The sequence below is a fragment of the Gorilla gorilla genome, chromosome 3 (genome assembly GCF_029281585.2).
Source record: "Gorilla gorilla gorilla isolate KB3781 chromosome 3, NHGRI_mGorGor1-v2.1_pri, whole genome shotgun sequence".
NCBI classification, from domain to species: domain Eukaryota; kingdom Metazoa; phylum Chordata; class Mammalia; order Primates; family Hominidae; genus Gorilla; species Gorilla gorilla.
The window spans coordinates 67195944-67213207 of record NC_073227.2 but is presented as its reverse complement, the minus strand read 5'-3'; positions in this window follow the sequence as shown (position 1 = coordinate 67213207).

Here is a 17264-nt window from a genome sequence, read left to right as displayed (position 1 = left end):
TCTCTTTGGCAGTCTACGCCCACTCTGATACATTATATAGGCACAGATTCTCTGTTACAAGCCACAAAGGAACTTGGCAGTCCTGAATATCATGATCAACAGCCATGAATTCACTCATGCTCTGCTCTGTATAGACAGATCCATTAATCCCATATACCCTCAGATGGATTTATCTGTACTTAATTTGGTTAAAAGCCACCAGCACCTCCTTTTAAAACACTCTTCCAGAATTTTTCTTCTTTATTGCAGTCTTTCCTATTTTTAATCACTGCATATGTTTTCAACATTTCATTTTCCACTCCATTGTATTCCATTTATATTTCATTATGTTTCTTATTGGTCCAACATATCACCATGTCATGTCAACTATTTCCTATAATAGTTTCATTCTGACCTTTATTGACATGTCAGTTTTATGCTTTGTACTTTAATCAATATCTATTCAGAAATGATTTACTTTTGTTCAATGAATGGCTTTGGTGTATAGAAATTTTGCCATTCTTTATTACAACAAACTGATTGCATGTACCTATTTTTCTGGATGTCAGCTTTCTATCACTGTTCAAGATGTATCTTATTTTACATCTCTTCAGACAATAATTTTAAATATAATAATATGCCTGCCTTCCTACAGAATACTATTTCAACAGCTAACGTATTTTAAAAGCTTTTACTCCGGATTTACAAAGTTTGAATAAATTTCTGAAATAGCTCTAGAGTAGAAAAGGCATCTTAGAAAATAGTCTTAAGGAAAGATTTTCAGTTGAACTTATTTCTTTATGAAAAATATATTTTGTCAAATATTGCTACCATTTATAGTAATTGAATAAAATTATATTAGTAATGAATTAAAACATTGGCTACTAACCAATTATATAGAGAGAAATTTTACTCCTTGTCTTTAATAACTTAAAGTGTTTAGATAAAATCCAACATTTTCTAATGCTATAACTAATCATAAATTTTTATGAAGTTCAGTAGAAAAGAGTCATGCAAAAACATTAAACTGTATTATTCCCTTCTTTTGATTTCCCTCTTATTACTATCCCTTTAAATGTTAAACTGTATCTACCTATTAGTTATTCATAAATTATACGATATAAGTGTATATACTACGTCATTCTTTGAGGATTTATGATACTGACATTGATTATCCTCCCAAGGCTGAGAAAAATCTTGTAGCTTTTCAGGTAATGTTTAACCTCAATCCCTGACAAAGCTGATACTCACACAAGAGCTCTGGGAATAAAAGGGAACACGGTAATTTAGAATTCGAGAGACCTGCCTGTGATGGTCAGAGCATTCTCTTACTAGTTATGTGACATGAGACATATTATGTAACCTTGATGATCATCTGTTTTTTACCTACAAACTAGTTTCATTGATAAACAAAGATCCTCCCTCACTGATATTTGTAAAATTAAAAGAGATAATGTTTGCCATACACTTAAATTTGCACATGATGAGCACGCATGAAATCATTGTTGTTTTTATTGTTCTTGCAAAGAAATGGAAAGAGATCAATGGGGGTGATGCTGAGTGGGGAACAGTAAAATTCCAAAGCCCTGCACCACCACCTTGAAAATCACAGAAAGAATAGGAAATAATGCAAATGCTGCTGCAGTCACCAGTAAATGGTAAGAGGAAAAGAAATGAATTATAGCTGCTCATCCCTCTTCTCAGGTGTATAGAGAGACTTTAATAATAGAGACATGAGGTGACACTGGAGAATATTTTTGATATTCCCACTAGCTAAAAACAGATTATGTAATTTTAAATTTAAGTATCTACAGACATATCTCGGAGATATGGTTTGGTTCCAGACCACAATGTTAAAGCAAATATTGCAATGTAGCAAGTCTATTAAAAACACCTTATTGATTAAAAATGCTAATGATAATCTAAGCCTTCAGCAAGTATTAATCTTTTCACTGGTGGAGGGTTTTGCCTCAATATTGTTGGCTGCTAACTGACCAGGGTGGTGGTTGCTGAAGGTTGTCGTGGCTGTGCCAATTTCTTAAAATAAGACAACAATGAAGTTTTCTGATCCACTGACTCTTCCTTTTATGAAATATATATTTGTAGCATCAAATGCAGTTTCACAGCACTAGACTTACAGTAGAACTTCTTTCAAAGTTGGAGTCAGTCGTCTCAAACCCTCCTGCTGATTTGTCAACTAGGTTTAGGTAATATTCTAAGTCCTTTCTTGTCATTTCAACAATTTTACACCATCTTCACCAGGAGTAGATTTCATCTCAAGAAACCACTTTATTGGCTCATCTATAAGAAGCAATTCTTTGAGATAGGGGACAATATAGCCAAATAGATGCAGCCAGAATGCAGCATTCTCACAGAAAAGAGACTAAAATTGAGCAAAGCAACATTTTAAAAACACGTCTTTGGAGAAAGGAAACCAAGAATCATTACAAAGACAATGTAGACACTGAGGCTGAAGAAGAGGGAGGAAGATGAGAACCCTGCACGGGGATACCAAATGTCAGGGTTAGTATCCATCCCCGAACTCCTCCTAGGGAACTTGTGAGCGATGGAATGGTGGGTCAGCTCTCTCTCTCCATAGACCTCTGGGATCCTAATTTCAAGAGATTCCACATCCCTTATGGACACTTGAGCTGACAGAGGAGTCTGTCTAAAGAGTAAGCAGAAACAGAACTTCAGCCCGTGCTAAGCCAAAGGATTTTTGTGCACCGGGCAGTTGCAGTGAACAGGGCCATAGGCACCCATCCCCCAAGGCTCCCCGTTTTCCTCTGAGTTGCTCTTACCTCAAAATACTGAGGGCCCAAAAGAGAGCATGGCTGATTTTCCTACAAGAGAGCATGGGTGATTTTCCTACAGAATTGGAGCACATTTGTTTTTCAAGCCCTCCTGCCTGCTAGCCCCTCCCGAAGCCCCTGCCTGGCCACTCCTGCAGGAGCATGTGCACAGCAGTTTCCACTGCCCAGCCTTTGTGCATCACTGGCATCCCCAACTCACCAATTTCTGGTGGCCTGATATTATTTCTGATACTTAAGTGCAGTCAGTGCCCAACCCCAAGGGATAGGAGACTGGAGCTGCTGGCCAGTCCCAATTTCCCAGGGCTGCACTCAAGGAGTGCCTTGCAGACACTGGTGTCCAGCACTCAGGCAGGGGAGAAGCCCCCACTCTCAGAACACTGAGAGGGGTCAGAAATGTAGGCTCATTGGCTGGCACAGAAGCAGGGTGTGCCTTACTTTACAGAACCTGTCTGGGAAGGGTATCGCCTGTCTGCTAGCTATAGCTTCTGCTCAAGAAAGCCTCAGGGCATGGAACACCTAACAGAGGAATGCGGGCATGGCACAAGTGATTTGAGAGGGCTCCTCAAAGACCCAGGAGAGAACTTAGTGATGGAGTCATCTCTCCCCCTACCCACCACTGTGAACATGCTGAAATACAAAAGAGCCATGCAGCTGAGCCAGGGACTATCTGATGGCAATTACTCTTAAGTGCCATCTACTGGTTTGAATCCCAAATTACAACCCCAAAAATATTGTGAAATATTGAAAATGTATGACTCTCAGGGCAAAAATTCACCTGCAAATAAAAATCCTGTACAGAATTTTGGCCCTCTGAAAACATCCAGAAATGAAGCCAATTGACTATACTCAACACACACAACAATTAAAAGAATACTAATCCTCTAAGATGAGAAAGAATCAGTGTAAGGACTGTCAATTCAAACAGTCAGAGTGTCCCCTTAACTTCAAATGAGCACACTAGCTCCCAAGCAATAGTTCTTAGCCACATTGGAAATGATTGAAATAACAGACGTATAATTCAGAATCTGGATGGCATGGAAGCTTATCAAGATTCTGGAGAAAGTTGAAATCCAATCCGAGGAATTCAAGGAAACTAATAAAATGGTCCAAGAGCTCAGAGAAAAAATTGCCATTTTAAGAAAGAACCAAACTAATATTTTGGAAATAAAAAATATCACTACACTTATTTTATAATACAGTTGGAAGTATTACAAGCAGAATAGATCTAACTGAGGAAAGAATCTCATAACTTGAAGACCAGTTTTTCAAATAAATTCAGACAAAATGTAGGAAAAAAAAGCCTTAAAACGTTAATAAAACCTCTGGGAAATATGGAATTATGTAGAGACCAAATCTATGATTCATTAGTATTCCTGAGAGAGAAGAGAGGGTAAGCAACTTGGAAAATAAATATGAGGACATAGTCCACGAAAATTTCACCAATCTCATTGGAGAAGTTTACATGGAAATTTAAAAAATACAGAGAGACCAAGGAAGATACTATATAAGATCACCATCCCCAAGGCACAGAGTAATCAGATTCAGCAAGGTCAATTCGAAAAAAGAAAAGAAAGAAAAGAAAAGGAAAAGAAAGAAAAAAGAAAAGAAAGAAAGAAAGAAAGAAAGAAAGAAAGAAAGAAAGAAAGAAAGAAAGAAAAGAAAAGGATAGGAAAGAAAAGAAAAGAAAGAAAGAAAGAAAGAAAGAAAGAAAGAAAGAAAGAAAGAAGGAAAGAAAAGAAAGTAAAGAAAGGAAAGGAAACAAAGAAAGAAAAGAAAGGAAAGAAAGCAAAGAAAGGAAAGAGCAAAGAAAGAAAGGAAAGAAAGCAAAGAAAGAAAGGAAAGAAAGGAAGAAAGAAAGAAAGGAAGGAAGGAATTTAGTTGGAAGGGTCAGGGAAACCCATCTGGCTAGCTGCAGACCACTCAGCAGAAGTCTTATGAGCCAGAAGAGATTGGGGGCCTATTTCTGGCATCCTTAAAGAAAAGAAATTTCAACCAATAATTGTATATCCTGTTAAACTAAGCTTCATCAGTGAAGGAGAAATAAAATTATTCTCAGACAAGCAAATGTTAAGGGAATTCATTACCACTAGACTGGTCTTATGAGAGGTTCAAGTCTACAAAACAACTAACTAACAACAAGATGATATATCAAAATTTTACATAGCAATACTAACTCTGAATTTAAGTTATCTAAACCCCCAAGTGAAAGGCATAGAGTGCTGGATAAAAACACAAGACCCAGTTGCCTGCTCTCTTTAAGAGACCTGTCTCACAAGTAAGAATACCAACAAGCTCCAAGTAAAGGGATAAAGATCTACCATGCAAACACAGCAAAAAGTAAGAGCAGAAGTTGCAATTCTAATACCATATAAAACAGACCTTAAATCAACAAAGAAGGGCATTACATAATGAGAAAGGGTTCAATTCAACAAGAAGTGTCATAAATATATACATGCCCAATATTGGGGCACCCAGATTCATAAAACAAGTTGTTCCTGACCTATGAAAAGAGATATAAAGCTGCATAATAATAGTGGGAGACTTCAACAATATATTGACAGCATTAAACAGATCATCAAGGCAAATACTAACAAAGAAATTCTGGGCTTAAACTCAAAATTTGACCAATGGGACATATTAGACATTTATAGAGTACTCCATCCAACAATGACAGAGTATATATTCTTCTAATTTGCACATGGAAGATAGTCTAAGATTGACCACATGCTCAGTCATAAAGCAAATCTCAATAAATTCAAAAAAGTTGAAATCATACAAAACACACTGTCAGATCACAGTGCAATAAATATAGATATCAGTACTAAGATATCTCACTACTACACAAATACATGGAAAGTAAACACCTTACTCCTAAACTCTGGTGAACAACAAAATTATAGCAGAAATTTCAAAAATTTTTAAAATTAAGAAAAAGAGACAAAACTTGTACAGTTTTTGGGATATTCTAAAGCAGTGCCAAGAGGAAAGTTTATAGCCCTAAATGACTTCATAAAAAATTAGAAATAGCTCAAATTAACAATCTAACCTTGTACTTAGAGGAATTAGAAAAAAAAAAAAAAAGAAAAGAAAAAAAGAAAAAAAAGACCAAACCAACCCTGGAGGAAACAGAAGTAAATAAATAACTAAAATAAGAGGATTGAATGAAATTGATATGTAAAATTCCATATAAAAATCAATGAAACCAAGAGCTCGTTATTGAAAAGAATAAACAAGAGCAATAGACCACTACATAGATTAACAAAGAAAACACAAAGAGAAAATCCAATTGAGCACAATTAGAAATGATAAAGATGACATTACAACCAATTCCACAGAAATACAAAAGGTCCTTAGAAGCTATTATGAACACACTTACACAGACAAATTAGAAAACCTAGAAGAAATTGATAAATTCCTGGAAACATGCAATCACTCAAGATTGAAACAAAAAGAAAGTGAAAACCTGAACAGACCAAAAACAAGTTTTTAAATTGAATCAGTAACAAAAACACTTACCAAACAAAAAAAGACCTGGGTTAGATGAATTCATAATTGTATTCTACCCGATATACAATAAAAAATTCTTACCAATCCTACTGAAACTATTCCAAGAAATTGAAGACTAGAGGCTTCTCCCTAACTCATGCTATGAAGCCAGCATCAGCCTGATACCAAAATTTGGCATAGACACAGTGAAAAAGCAAACTTATGGTCAATATTCCTGATGAACATAGATGCAAAAATCCTCATAAAAAACTAAGAAAACTAAATCTAGTAACACATCAAAAAGTTAATTCATCATGATCAAGTAGACTTTATTCCTGGGATGCAAGGTTAGTACAGCATACACAAATCAATAACTATGATTTGTTACATAAATAGAATTAAAAACAAAACCCATATGATCATCTCCATAGATGCAGAAAAAGTTTTTTATAAAATCAAACTTCCCATACATGATTTAAAAACCGTCAAGAGACTAGGCATCAAAGGAAAACATATCAAAATTATAAGTGTCATCTATGACAAATTCATAGCCAACATCAAACTGAATGAGCAAAGGCTGGAACCACTCCCCTTGAGAACTGGAACTTGGCAGGGATGCCCATTCTCACCGCTTAACATAGTACTGGAATTCCCAGCCAAAGCAATCAGGGAAGAGAATAAAGTAAAAGGTATCAAATTAGAAAAAGAAGAAAACAAATATCTCTCTTTTCTTATGATATAATTCTTTACATAGTAAACTCTGAAGACTATACCAAAAAACATCTAGAAGTGATAAATGACTTCAATGAAGTTTCAAGACACAGAGTCACTGTACAAAAATCAGTACTATTTATATATACAACAACAATGTTCTAACTGAGAGCCAAATCAAGAAGTAAATCCCACTTACCATAGCCAAAAAAAACATATACCTGAAGATCTTTGCAAGGAGAACTAAAAAACACTGCTGAAAGAAATCGGAGATTACACAAATAAATGGAAAAACATTCCAAGCTCATAGATTGGAAGAGTCAGCATCATTAAAACGGTCATACTGCTCAAAATAACTTGCAGATTCATCACTCATTCTCTCAAACTGCCAATGTAATTTGTCATAGAATTAGGAAAAAAAAAAAACACTATTCTAACATTCATATGGAACAACAACAAAAAAAGCCTGAATACCCAAAGCATTCCTAAGGAAAAAGAACAAAGCTAGAGGCATCACATTCCCCATCTTCAAACTATACTATAAGGCTACAGTAGTCATAACAGCATGAAACTGGTTCAAAAACAGACAAATAGACCAATGGACTATATAACCCAGAAATAAAGTCACACACACACAACCATCTCATCTTCAAAAAACTCTACAGAAATAAGCAATGGGGAAAGGATTTTCCATTCAATAAATGGTGCTGGGATAACTACCTAGCCATATGCAGAAGAATAAAATTGGCCCCCTAACTTTCACCGTATACAACAATCAACTCAAGATGGGCTGGGCGTGGTGGCTCATGCCTGCAATCCCAGCATTTTGGAGGCTGAGGCGGGTGGATCACCTAAGGTCAGGAGTTTGAGACCAGCTTGGTCAACATGGTGAAACCCCATCTCCACTAAAAATGCAAAAATTAGCCAGGTGTGGTGGCATGCACCTGTATTCCCAGCTACTCGGGAGGCTGAGGCAGGAAAATCGCTTGCACTCAGGAGGCGGAGGTTGCAGTGATCCAACATCATGCCACTGCACTCCAGCCTGGGTGACAGAGCGACACTCTGTTTCAAAAAAAAAAAATCCAGATGGATTTAAAGACTTAATTATAGGACATCAAACTATAAAAATCCTAGAAGAATGATGGTTTCCAGTTTCATCCATGTACCTACAAAGGACATGAACTCTTCATTTTTTATGGCTGCATAGTATTCCATGGTGTATATGTGCCACATTTTCTTAATCCAGTCTATCGTTGTTGGACATTTGGGTTGGTTCCAAGTCTTTGCTATTGTGAATAGTGCCACAATAAACATACCTGTGCATGTGTCTTTATAGCAGCATGATTTATAATCCTTTGGGTATATACCCAGTAATGGGATGACTGGGTCAAATGGTATTTCTAGTTCTAGATCCCTGAGGAATTGCCACACTGACTTCCACGATGGTTAAACTAGTTTACAGTCCCACCAACAGTGTAAAAGTGTTCCTATTTCTCCACATCCTCTCCAGCACCTGTTTTTTCCTGACTTTTTAATGATTGCCATTCTAACTGGTGTGAGATGGTATCTCATTGTGGTTTTGATTTGCATTTCTCTGATGGCCAGTGATGATGAGCATTTTTTCATGTGTTTTTTGGCTGCATAAATGTCTTCTTTTGAGAAGTGTCTGTTCATATCCTTTGCCCACTTTTTGATGGGGTTGTTTGCTTTTTTCTTGTAAATTTGTTTGCACATGTACCCTAAAACTTAAAGTATAATAATAATAAAATAAAAAATAATAAAAAAGGTATAATACCATAGAAAAAAATCCTAGAAGAAAACCAAGGAAATACCTTTCTTGAGATTCACCTTGGCAAATAATTTTCTCCAAGTCCCCAAAAGCAATTCCAGTAAAATAAAGGGAACTACCTACACTAAAGAGCTTCAGCACAGCAAAAAAATTATCAACAGTGTAAACAGACAGCCTACAAAATGGAAGAAAATACTCTCAAACTACTTATCTGACAGCAGTCTAATATGCAGAGTTTATAAGGAACTTAAACAAGTCAATAAGCAAAACATATTACCCTATTAAACATAAGCAAAGGACATGAACAGACACCTCTCAAAAAAGATATACAAGTGGTCAACAACAAGAATAAATGCTCAACAACAGTAATCATTAGAGGAATGCAAATCAAAAAACCACAGTAAAAGAGGATTTCACACCAGTCAGAATAGTTATTAATAATTCAAAAAATAACAGCTGCTGAGCAACTGCAGATAAATGGAAATGCTTTTATATTGTTGGTGGAAATTTAAATTAGTTCAGCCGTGATAGAAAGATTTCTCAAAGAACTAAAAACAGGACTACGATTAGACCCAGTAATCCTACTACTGGGTGTATAAACAAAAGGAAACTTAATTGTTTTACAAAAACCACACATGCATGCATATATTCATCATAGGACTTTTTTCAATAAAAAAATGGAATCAATCTAGGTGCCCATCACCAATGAATTGAACGAAGAAAATGTGGTACATATACACCATGGAATACTGTGCAGCCATAAAAATAACAAATTATGTCCTTTGCAGCAACATGGTTAGAGCTGAAGGTCATTATCCTAAGCAAATTCATGCAGGAATAGAACACCAAACACTGAAAGTTTTCATCTGTGAGATGAAACATTGTGGGAGCTAAACTTTGAGTACACATGGACATAAAGATGGGAACAATAAACACTGGGGACTAATAGAGTAGGGAGGGAGGGAGACGAGCCTGGGCCAAAAAACTATTTGTTGGTTATTATGCTTACTACCTGGATGAGGGAATCCTAAACCTCAGCATCACACCATCCACCCATGTAACAAATCTGCACTTGTACCCCCTGAATATAAAGGTTGAAATTATTTTAAAACATCAAATCTTTATTCATTCAAGTTTTATCATAAAATTATAGCAATTGTTCAGGGGCAGTGGTTCATGGCATAATTCCAGCACTTTGGGAGGCTGAGGTGGGCAGATCACTTGAGGTCAGGAGTTGGGGACCAGCCTGGACAACATGGTGAAACTCCATCTCTACTAAAAATACAAAAATTAGCGAGGCGTGGTGGCCCATGCCTGTGATCCCAGCTACTTGGGAGGCTAAGGCATGAGAATCCCTTGAACTTGAGAGGCAGAGGTTTCAGTGAGTCAAGATGCTGCCACTGCACTCCAGCCTGGGTGACAGAGTGACACTCGGTCTCAAAACAAAACAAAACAAAAAATAGATTATAGCAATTGACTCATATCTTCAGCCTCCTTCTAATTTGAGTTATCTTGCCATTTCCACCACCTGTGCAGTTACTTCCTCCACTGAAGTTTTGAACCCCTCCAAGGCATCCATGAGGTTTGGGATCAACTTCTTCAAAACTCCTGTTAATTTTGTTATTTTAACTTTTGTTCAGATCCACCAGAGGAATCACTATCTATGGCAGCTATAGCCTTACAAAATGCATTTCTTTAATGAGAATTGAAGGTCAAAATTACTTTAAGATTCATAGGCTGCAGAATGGATGTTGTGTTAATAAGAATAAGAATAGCATTAATCTCCTTATATATCTTCGTTGGAGCTCTTGGGTGGCTAGGTGCATTGTCAATCAACAGTAATGTTTTGAAATAATTATTTTTTTTTCAGCTTTCTACATATGGCTAGCCAGTTTTCCCAGCACCATTTATTAAATAGGGAATCCTTTCCTCATTTCTTGTTTTTTTCAGGTTTGTCAAAGATCAGATGGTTGTAGATGCGTGGTATTATTTCTGAGGGCTCTGTTCTGTTCCATTGGTCTACATCTCTGTTTTGGTACAAGTACCATGCTGTTTTGGTTGCTGTAGCTTTGTAGTACAGTTTTAAGTCAGGTAGTGTGATGCCTCCAGCTTTGTTCTTTTGGCTTAGGATTGACTTGGCAATGTGGGCTCTTCTTTGGTTCCATATGAACTTTAAAGTAGTTTTTTTCCAATTCTGTGAAGAAAGTCATTGGTAGCTTGATGGGGATGGCATTGAATCTATAAATTACCTTGGGCAGTATGGCCATTTTCACAATATTGATACTTCCTATCCATGAGCATTGAATGGTCTTCCATTTGTTTGTGTCCTCTTTTATTTCGTTGAGCAGTAGGTTGTAGTTCTCCTTGAAGAGGTCCTTCACATCCCTTGTAAGTTGGATTCCTAGGTATTTTATTCTCTTTGAAGCAATTGTGAATGGGAGTTCACTCATGATTTGGCTCTCTGTTTGTCTGTTATTGCTGTATAAGAATGCTTGTGATTTTTGTACATTGATTTTGTATCCTGAGACTTTGCTGAAGTTGCTTATCAGCTTAAGGAGATTTTGGGCTGAGACGATGGGATTTTCTAAATATACAGTCATGTCATCTGCAAACAGGGACAGTTTGACTTCCTCTTTTCCTAATTGAATGCCCTTTATTTCTTTCTCCTGCCTGATTGCCCTGGCCAGAACTTCCAACACTATGTTGAACAGAAGTGGTGAGAGAGGGCATCCCTGTCTTGTAGCAGTTTTCAAAGGGAATGCTTCCAGGTTTTGCCCATTCATGTGATATTGGTTGTGAGTTTGTCATAAATAGCTCTTATCATCTTGAGATATGTCCCATCAATGCTTAATGTATTGAGAGTTTTTAGCATGAAGCGTTGTTGAATTTTGTCAAAGGCCTTTTCTGCATCTGTTGAGATAACATGTGCTTTTGTCTTTGGTTCTGTTTACATGCTGGATTATGTTTATTGATTTGCATATGGTGAACCAGCCTTGCATCCTAAGTAATAGGTCCAACAGCAGGCTTAAAATATTCAGTAATCCATGCTGTAAACAAATATGCTATCATTCAAGCTTTGCTGTTCCATTTTTAGAGCACAGGTAGAGTAGCTTTAGCATAATTTTTAAAGGTCCTAAGATTTTTGGAATAGTACATGAATATTGAGTTGATCTTAAATCACCAGCTACATTAGCCCCTAACAAGAGAGTCAGCCTGTCTTTTAAAGCTTTGAAGCCAGGTATTGACTTTTCCTCTTTCACTATGAAAGTACAAGATGACAGACATCTCCTTCCAATTGAAGGCTGTTTTACTTACATTGAAAATCTGTTGTTTAGGGTAGCCACCTTTATCAATTGTCTTAGCTGGATCTTCTGGATAACTTGCTGCAACTTCTACATTAGCACTTATTGCTCTGGCTTGTACTTTTCTGTTTTCCATGTGGCTTCTTTCTCTAAATCTCATAAACTATCCTCTGCTAGCTTCCAATGATTCCTCTGCAGCTTCCAAACTTTTGTCACCCTTCACAAAATAGAAGAGAGTTAAGGCCTTGCTTTGGATTAGGCTTTTCCTTAAGGGAATGTTGTGAATGGTTTGATCTTCTAGCCAGACCACTCAAACTTTCCCCATATCAGCAATAAGGCTGTTTCATTTTCTTATTATTTGTGTGTTTACTGTAGTACCACTTTTTAACATTTTTTTTGAGACACAGCCTCGTTGTATTGCACAGGCTGGAGCTCAGAGGCTCGATCACAGCTCACTGAAGCCTCAACCTCCCTGGCTCAAGTGTTTCTCTCGCCTCAGCCCTCCTAAGTAACTGAGACTACAGGTATGCAACACCATATCCAGCTATTTTCTTTTTTAATTTTTTGTAGAGATGGGTATTGCCATGTTGCTCTTGCTGTTCTTGAACTCCTGGGCTCAAGTGATTCATCCTCCTTGGCCTCCCAGAGTGCTGGGATTGCAGGCATGTGTAGTAACACTTTTAGTTTACTTCAAGAACATCTCCTTTGCATGCACAACTTGGCTAACTGTCTGGTTCAAGAGGCCTAGCTTTCAGCCTATCTTTGCTTTTGACATACCTTTCCCATTAAGCTTAATCCTTTCTAGCTTTTGATGTAAAGTGAGAAATGTGCAACTCTTCCTTTCACTTGAACACCTAGAGGCTAATTATAGAATAATTAATTGGCCTCATTTAAATATTTTATCTCAGGGAATGGGGAAGTCTGAAGAGATAGAGAGAAACAGGAGAATGGACAGTTGGTGGAGGAATTAGAACACAAAAAAATTATTAAGTTTGCCATCGTATATGGGTGCAGTTTGTGACACCACAAAACAATTACAATAGTAAATCCAAAGATCACAGATCACAGATCTCCATAAAAGATATAATAATAATGAAAATATTTGAAATATTGTGAGCATTAACAAAATATAATTCAGAGATATATGCTGTTGGAAACATTGTGTCAACAGACTTGCTAGATGCAAGGTTGCCACAAACCTTTATTTTATAAAAAGCACAATATCAATAAAGCACAACAAAGTGAGTCACAGTAAGATGAGGTATGCTTGTACTTTCACGTTGGGAAATTCTGTAGATAACAACTAAAATTTAATTAATGTTAAAAATGACATTACAGTTTATCAAAATACAGGATACCTTGTATAATTACATCAACCTAAGATCAAAAAGCAAACTTTTGAAGATAAATTTGAGGTGATAGTCTAGTTATGCACAGATGGGTGTTATTGAATTTGTGGTTATTTTTCATCCTCTCTGGAGGGTAAGTATTGAATGCTACATTTCTCAAATGTCAATCAATGCGCTATACTACTCACATCAAGTCAAGGCTATACAACTCTCCATTCTTATAGTTCAGTTGTCTGGATTGCTCTGCATTGATTTAGTGTGCTTTGAAAACTCCAGAAGGTTTTGTGATTTGGATCATTTTATACATTTTATGCAATCCACTCATTCATGTAAAAATATTAGCTAGAGTTACAGTGTTTTAAATTTAAGAGAGATAGAGGAAAGAAAAAAATTACCTCTGACTCTTGTTCTTTTTTAATATGCATGGCAATTTGGACAAATATTCAGAATGGTAGTTAAAGAACAAATTACTCTTCCAATGGCATTACATTACAAAACCATGAATTACATAATATGGAGTAATCATAATTTTGTGGAAATTCATTACAACTCTTTTTATCTACCTAATTATTCAAGTCAAATACTTGGAAGACATATTCAACTCTTCATCTTTCTATATTTGATAAACCATCAAATCCTACATTCTCTTTCTAAATATCTTCCTAATACACTGTTTTCTACCAAGCTGACTATTGCATGTGCAGGACTTGGGTAAATGTTTACTTTAGGGTCTCTATTTTATAAGCAATTTGTTTTAAAAATTATTCATCAGCCTATGAAAAGTATAGTGATTTATCAATAAAGTTTTTGAAAAATGGGTAGAGAACATGTGCTTGCATATGTGTTAATTTTCTCATTAGTCTATATACAAATTATTTGTAATAAGGCACTATATCTTTTTGTTTAGGTCCAGAAATCTTCCTTTATTTTATTTTATGTTTTTGGCAATGTGTCTTTGTTTGTTGGGAACAGGCCCCCAAATCTGGCCATAAACTGGCCCCCAAGCTGGCTGTAAACAAAATCTCTGCAGCACTGTGACATGTTCGTGATAGCCATGATGCCCACGCTGAAGGTTGTGGGTTTACCAGAATGAGGGCAAGGAACACCTGGCCCACCCAAGGCAGAAAACCGCTTACGGCATTCCTAAGCCACAAACAATAGCATGAGAGATCTGTGCCTTAAGGACATGTTCCTGATGCAGATAACTAGCCAGAACCCATCCCTTTGTTTCAGCCCACCCCTTTGTTTCCCGTTTTAGTTACTCTATAATCTATAGAAACAATGCTTATCACTGGCTTGCTGTCAATAAATATGTGGGTAAAACTCTGTTCATGGCTCTCAGATCGGAAGGCTGTCAGCCCCCTGATTTCCCACTCCACACTTTACATTTCTATGTATGTGTCTTTAATTCCTCTAGTGCTGCTGGGTTAGAATCTCCACAGCCGAGCTGTTCTCGGCAATTGTGGCTAACGTCTTATCTCCTACTGAGAGAAAAAGCTAACAAGCCCAGTATTACAATGCAATAGCTCTTCAGAACATGTTAGTATTGAAATAATTTGGATCTTCTTGCCTCTGCAATTCCCTAATACCAATTATTTAATACTGGTTACATCCTCATATTATTATTTATAATGTTTCACCATCCATTGTGCCACCTTCTTCCCAATTCTTGGCTTCCAATGATTTTCTCAAAAATTGTTACTGTACTTAATTGATGATGAACACAAATGCAAGCCTTGTCCAGGGTTTGCAGAAAAATGTGAGTTATTATTTATTTTCTGTATATGCTACTTTAATATAAGATTAAGATAAATATGGAATAACATATTTCCCAATCTTCTTTTCTACTGAATGCATTATGCTATAATCACAGCATTCCTAGAATTCGATGTCTTTAAATATTAATTGCAACCCCTCCCTCTTGTGCAGTTACTTGGAGGTGAGAGTTGTAAGACAAAGGGTATGTGGGAAAAATGAAAATAACAGTTCTATTGAAACAAGGAATGAAAACTCTGCCCCTAAGCTGACATGGTTTATGACTGACGATGTCATCAAATTGTGGAGAAGCACTCATTAACATAACTGAACAATAGTTTTGAAAGCTCTTGTACAAGATACAAGTAGCCATAAGACTTACTGGCCTGGTGTGTGGAGACTTCAGAGGAGGTAGGGCAACTCTTCTGGGTGCCATGAGCAAGGTAAGGTATGCTTGGACTGCCCCAATTAAGATTCTGTAGGTCAGTTCACTCCAAGTAAAGCTTATTTTGTCATCCAGGGGGCATGTGCAATATCTGAAAACATTTTTAGCTGTCACATAGTGGCAGGTTGGGCAGGGAGGCAAGGTTGCTACCTGTGTCTAGTGAGTAGAGGACAGTGATGTTGCTAAGCATCCTACAATATGCAGACAGCCTTCTACAACAAGGAATTATCTAGCTTGCAACGTGAATAGTGTCAAAGAGAACCTGATGTAGACCCAAGGCCCCACTGAAGTAGAAATTCTGATGGGTAAGAGCTAAATAAATGGTTCACATGCACTGTTTGAACCTAAAGGTCAGCAGTGGACTATTAAATTCTTAGATGTCTAGATTTGCCCTCTGTGCAACACAACTATAATCCCAAGTCAGGATGTCAGCACCCTACCATTCCAATCTCATATGAGTCTGAAAACAAAATCACATGATCCACCCTTGTCATGAGGCCCTTGGACAACCTCATGGTGCGAGTTCCAGAGCTTCTTGCAAAATCAACCCCATGGCCTATATAGGGAATTGAGGATAAAAGAAAAGTCCTAAAGGGGAAACACAGGTCACAGGGCCCAGGTAGGTCATGATCTGAGCTCCAGATGCCCTGCTATCCTAATGGTGTTGCCATTCTGGACACTGTAGGTACCAGAGAGAGACTTAGAAGATCTTAAAGAGGCACTTCAAGTTCAAGCTCTCAGAGCCACGTATCATGCTACCAGTTCTTCTTTCCACTTCCTGAAACATCTCCATTTCTTATCTCAATGCCTACAACATCCTTCTCTTAACTGTTCTCTCAAAGACACATCTGCCATCCCTTATTTCATTCTTTTCATTTCAGCAAGAGTGAGTTCTCTCACATAGTCATTTAATTCTACTTAAGATCATTCAGCAACTTCCCACTTTTCTCAGAATAAAAACATAAAATCCTTAACTTAATCTAAAGGAAATTAAGCTGTTGTGTAACATTCTAGTCTTATTTCATTTGTCTTTTCCCTTTTACCTCTCTATTTTACCACCATACTGCACTTTTGTGTGTGTGTTCTTTAATAAATTATGCTTATTTTAAAAAAAGAGTAAGCTGCAAGGCCATCCACCACTCACTGCATCTCGTTTATCTGCACTTGAGATTCCTTCTAATAGGTACTTTTCCCTGGGAGATTTCATTTTGTCTCAGACTGAGTGAGGTCCAACTGTCGCTCACATTTGTAGCACCTCCCACTTTATAATCCCTTTATAATGACCTGGTCAGTGCTGATCATCCCCCTTACACTGCATGTTCTGTGAGAGTAGAGAATAAATCAGAGAAGCTCACTGTATGACCACCCCACAGATATCATGGAAGCTGGCCAACTATAGGTGGAGAGTTAATGAATAGTTGGAAGCTAAATATTTGAATGAATTCTTTTCTGTTTGATTTAGCATTAAGTAGACTCCATTTTATATTGCATTTTATTATTAAAACCTACAAATATGCAGAAATATAAAAGGAGAAATATGATAAACCCTGAATTTCCATCAATATCTAACAATTGTCACCTTATCTTATATTTACTTCATTTATTTTGCACTAATTTTTAAAATAATTTCATGTT